This window comes from Cynocephalus volans, chromosome 2, assembly GCF_027409185.1.
Source record: "Cynocephalus volans isolate mCynVol1 chromosome 2, mCynVol1.pri, whole genome shotgun sequence".
NCBI lineage: Eukaryota > Metazoa > Chordata > Mammalia > Dermoptera > Cynocephalidae > Cynocephalus > Cynocephalus volans.
In genome coordinates, this window is record NC_084461.1 from 101444433 (window position 1) to 101450432 (window position 6000).

Genomic DNA, 6000 nt, shown 5'->3' on the forward strand with positions numbered 1-6000 from the left:
CTCATATGGTAGAACTACCAGAAAGACTGAGAATAACAAATGCTGGTGAGAATGTGGAGAGATGGGAACTCTCCTACACTGTTGGTGGCACTGTAAATTAGTACAGGCACTACAGAAAGCAGCATGGATGTTTCTCAGTCACGAACTTTTTATCGTGACAATATTGTGGTTATGATAGGAACCAGCATACTGTTTCATTTTACAAAGATATGCAGGATATTTGATACAAGAGAGGGTTTGTTAAGTGACCATAATCCATCAGTACCCTTGAATGCAGTTATATATCAAAAGCAAAAAAGCCTTTTCTTAGTTTTCTTTCCTGTGGGAGCACACACATACGCAGAGAGCCTGAATTGTGTGATTTTGCTGTTAACATACAGCACATCTTTTCCAGTCAGCCCCCACAGGGATGACGGATGCTCAGTTGCTCCTGTCTCAATCCAGCAGGGCTCAGTTAGTTTGTAGTCAAGAAGTAAACATATCTAAAAGCAAATAATACATTGAATTCATAGTTGAGCTCTACCTTATGTGAGTGGTGGATCTAACCTGATTCAGATTATTGTTATTTTAGGATAATATAATTGCAATAAGGGTTTGATTATGGATAAATGAAAAGGCAAAGCTTGAGAAGAATCATTCTACCTTTTCTCCCTAACCTTCTATGAGAGAACAGGATATGCAACCCCAAAATATGAAGGATTTTTTAGCTGAAGACAATTAAGAAGCAGCAGATACAGGAAAGCTCTCTGCCCTCCCTCTATTTGCCTAAAAGCAGAACGCAAATTTACAAAGACAAAGGGTATCCTGCTTCCCTTTACCAGGGAGAGCAAAGGTTAACCACTGACGACAACTTTAGACGCTGATTGGCCAGGAAATGGCATCAGAGGAATCTACATTAACAAGCTTTACTAACTAGCATTTACCTGCAAGTTACTTACCCTCTCCCAATGTGCCATCCCTAGAGACTCAAAGCCCTTTCCTTTGTCTTGTCACATCTTTAAACATTTACAGTTCTTTGTTGAGGATGCTATATAAGCTGGGATTCAAAGCCATCTCTTTGAGAGCTACTCGTTCCCTGGGTTTCTCTCATGTATATATGAAATATACAAGTTAATAAGCTTCTGGAGTTTTTTTGTTTGTTTGTTTTTCTCTTGTTAATCTGTCTTTTGTTACAGGGATCCATTCCAACCAAGAATCTAGGAGGGTTGAAGAAAAAGTTATTTTTCTTCCCCTACACTTCAAAGCAGAAAAGGTAGCTGTAGTGGATTGAATTATGTCCCCCCAAAACTCCCTGAAGCTTGAATTGTGTCCCCCAAGTTTTGTGTATTAGAAACTTAGCCCCCACTGTGACTGTTAAGAGGGTGGGAAATCCTATTATGGTAATTAAAAGGTGGAGCCTTAAGGAGATTGGATTGTAGGACCATGCGGTAATGAATGGATTAAAAGTGGTGGTCAGGGGAGAGGTTCTCAAGGCTTTAAAAGAAGAGAGGAGTCTCTTGCTCTCTCTCTGCTCTCTCTGCTTTCACCATCTTGCAATCTGAGACCCTTGGATCACTGTCACCACCACCAGAGGGACTTTGGACTTCCCAGCCTCGGAAAGTGTAAGCAATAAATGTCATTTTTCTTTATAAATTACCCAGTTCTACATATTTTGTTATAGCAACATAAACAGACTAATACAGTAGCTAAGTCTCTCAACTTCTAAAATTTAATGTTAATTGGAGATAGGTTTTAAAACCTTAGAATTTTAGCACTGTAAGGAATATCCAAGATGACCAAGATCACCTCATGTTGCAGATGACAAACTCAGTATCTTCATGCTCAGTTTTAAGGAAGCCTGATAAACCCAATTCTGCCTACAAAATAAATAAATCAAGAGGTGAACATTCATTTTACCAAATGATACAATGCAGTATTCCTTTAAATGTGCTCCCCATATGTTTTTAAAGTATGGTTCAATATATAAAAATTGAATTTACACATGACTTTTAGGAATTCGTCTAAATTTAGCAAATACACATTCCTGGAATGTCTTCTGTGTATGAGGCTCTGTGCCAGGCACCACAGGGATTGTAAAACTGGACCCCAGCTCTACTGTGAAGGAATATATGACCTTGAAGAAAACCTCATTTATCCCATAAATTGACATTCCTCTGCAAACATACAAAACAGGATGTAACAGTTTCAGAATTCGTCAGAGTCAATGACAAGCAACAACAGCCACTGTCTGAATCACACTCTCATTTCCTGGCACCTACATCTCCCTCCTTGTCTCCCTCCCTATCACCACTTTTCTTGTGTACCAGGCCAAAAGCCCACAACATCTGACTAAAACAAGTCAAGGGTTCACATATGCAAATTTCCAAGGAAACAAACCAACAGAAATGAACTAGAAAGGAAAAGATATTAAAATTCTTCTAGAGGGGTGTGGAAGAGAAAAGAATATTCAACTGTATTTTGTTGGTTGTTTCATATTTTATTTCACTCAGAGTTAAATATATATATATATATATATATATATATATATATATATATATATATATATATATATATATATACATATTCTCTCTGTACTACATGCCTCTGTGTGTGGAAGGTAAGGGGTGGGTATAGGGTGGGTATTGCTAAATCAAACCTAAGCCCTCATCACCATGTGCTACTGCTCCTAAAAAGGTAAGCAGAGATTTTTAAAGGGGAGCAAATATTGATTGAGAGGAGAAAATATCACAGCAGAAAAAAGTTCTAGAATGAACTGGCGTTTTTCCTGGAGCTATGTTTTTTAAGAGGTAGAATAGAAAGCTTATTTAATTGACACTTAAAGTATGGTTTAGAACCCCGAAACATTTTGAAGATGTGTTAATAACGTTGGATGCTTTTATGGGTGTTATATTTTCTCTTAAAATACAAATCAGAGTAGATGTTTGTACAAGGCCTGCTTTAGTCATCCCTTTTTCAGCAGCCTGTCTTTATTTGCATTAAACACCAGTTGTTTCTTCTGGTGATTCCCTGGAAACCTTATAACCTGGTAAACTGCAATAAATAAATAAATAAAACAAAATAAAAAATAATAATAACATGTTTTACTTTTGGGTATTTAGAAGAAGGAAAAGAAAACATGGTCATTTATGTCTTAATTATACAATTTGTTGCAAAAGCTAGCTACAGACTATCCTTTTGTGTATACAATCCTAGGGAGAAAGATGATTCTGAATTTATAGACACAGAGTAAGAAACTTGCAGTGTCTGATTGTAACATCCTATGTTTGTAGGAATTAAGGAATTTAAAAGGCCCCTCAAATATTAAAACTACATGTTGAAGCAGTGTATTAGTTTGCTAGGGCTGCCACAACAAAATACTACAAACTGTGTGGCTTAAACAACAGAAACATTGTTTCATAGTTCCGGAGGCTAGGAGTCCAAGATCAAGGTGTTTGCAGGACCATGTTCCCTCTGAAGGATCTCTTCCAGGCCTCTTTTCAGCTTTTGGCATTTCCTTGGCTTGTGGCAGCATCATTCCAATCTTTACATGGTATTTTCCCTGCGTGTCTGCCTTTGTGTCCAAATTTTTATTTTTTGCAAAGATATAGTCATACTGGATTAGGGCCCACCCTAATGACCTCATCTTAACTAATTATATCTGCAATGACTTTATTTCCAAATAAGGTCACATTCTGAGGTCCCAGGGGTTGACTTCAGCTTATACATTTTGGGGGACACAATTCAACCCATAGCTAGCAGTGTGATATGGGGAACATAGCTAAAGCCTGAGAGTTGGGAACCAGCCAGCAGTGCTGTACCTCAAGTATTTGACACCTCGTACAGATTGTTTTTTGTAACTCCCCCTCCTCTATAGGACAAAATAATTTTCATTTAACAATCATGAAATTAAATGAATAATAATAATGGCCAGAAAAGAAACCCAGGCAGGGCCTCACTCGGGAGAGTGTGGTGCTGATAACACCAAGGCCGTGGGTTTGGATTCTATACAGGGGTGGCCGGTTTGCTCACTGGCTGAGTGTGGTGCTGACAACTACAAGTCAAGGGTTAAGATCCCCTTACCAGTCATCTTTAAAAAAAAAAAAAAAAAGAAACCCAGGCAGTGACATTTTCTTTTATTGACCTAGAATTCTCTTCAAATTTTTGGAAATAAGTAAAAACTCCCTGTATGTTTCACTGTTTTAAATTTTGATACCAATAAAAAGTCCAAGTGGCCAGAGGGAGACAGAATTAAAAAATAAAATAAAATAAAATTCTTCTAAATCCTGTACTCTTCAATTTGCCTTCATTTTGGATTTGTACTATATGATGAGCATGTGTCTTAATATTTTAATTAACCCAGATCACTGGCCTGTAGTTTTCAAGAAGTCATATATTCTGGGATTAAACGTGACTCTACTGTTTGTCTTCTTGAAAGGAGTATGTTAAGAAGATTTTCCTAGCAAGGGGAGTGTAAAAGCCTACCTAAGTTTCATACTCTTTTGAAGGCTCCACCCTGCTGGGAAGTATTTGCCTACAGACAACTACAGTCTATCAAAGTTCTTGGAGAATGTTCAAGACCAATAGATCAACTCTAGGACTAGGAATAAAATGAAAAGAAAACACAATTTAATCCTTAAATTATAGAAGCAAAGCAACTGTATTCAAGTCAAGGTGATTGATAATTGGGGTAGAAATGATAAAAGTAATGTGTTATTTATACATTACCCCTTGAGGCATTTAAATTTTAGTGAAAACATCCAGGCAGATCCAACAGGAGTTTCATGGAGATAAAGTTTAAGTGTATATTGTCAACCTGAATAACAAACAGAGAGAGGTTCTCTAAAAGAATAACAAGCTTAATTGGGAATAGAACATTGCAATGAGAACACGTGTGCCGTAGTAAACTATATGCATATTCAGGGAGGTAAAGAAGGACAAAGGGTTTTAAAGGGAAAATGATGGAGGATTACGTCATTGTTTTGGGATAATTATCCTTGGCTACAAGGATCAATAACAAGGGTGATGCCAGTCTGAGGTTGGACAGGCAGTTACTGGGCAGATGTCCTCGCAGAAGTATTTTTTGTGTAAGGTTGTGATGGCTTTTGTTCAAGGTGATTCTTTTGTGATAGTTCTTGTTATCAGGCATTCATGCGTGAGAACCCTCCCTTTCAAGGCCTTCCCTGGCTCTATTTGTCAGGGTTAACACATGTGAGTCCATTTTGATTCTGACGACTTTCACAGTATAAAACACTTAGATTTGTTTCTAAATAATAGCAGGAAGTTTAAAATTTGTCTATTCCTGGTTCTCTTCCCTGCATCTGTGATGTCTTCCAGGCTCACAATATCTGCAGTGACAGCATTTTTCTTTTTGAGTGTGTGTCTAAGTTCAAGATTTGAAGTAGTTAAGAAGAAAATCTGATTAGAAGAAAAACAAAACCCAACAACAAAAACAACTTTTGAAAGAGGGAGAAAAGTCAAGGTGAATTTAAATTTCTAAAGATGCTATGTTTCTGGCCAGGGGAAATAACACATTTTGCCAGTTGGCTTCATGGTATCTCAGACACAGATGGAACAGATGTTGGAGCTTCTTCCTGGAATTGTATGGCCAGACTTACATCCCTTAGGATTCCCTAATTTAATCCTCTAAGAGATTGGAACTTGTCCCTGGCCTCTAGATTCTTGCATGTTCTCATTCAGAGGTGACAATGCTGAGGCTGAGCACCCCTCCTAAAGGGGCTAAAAAGTGCACCGTGTTCCTGGCAGTCCTTGTGTCCTAATGTGTCCCTTGGCAAATTCTGCTTCTTCTGTGAAGACCTGTTGCTGCTGATGTTCCAGCCTCACCCTTTCCCTCTTGCTCCCTGTCAGTCGGTATGCAGAGAATTCCCCTTGGCTTTTGCTAGAAAGGGTCAGTGCACAGCTAACATTTATGGGCCCGGCCCACAGTCACATGCCCTCAGCAAACTAGAAATCTCGATAGGCTTGAGGGGAAGTTAGTGAAATATAAAGTGACCATCCTAACAT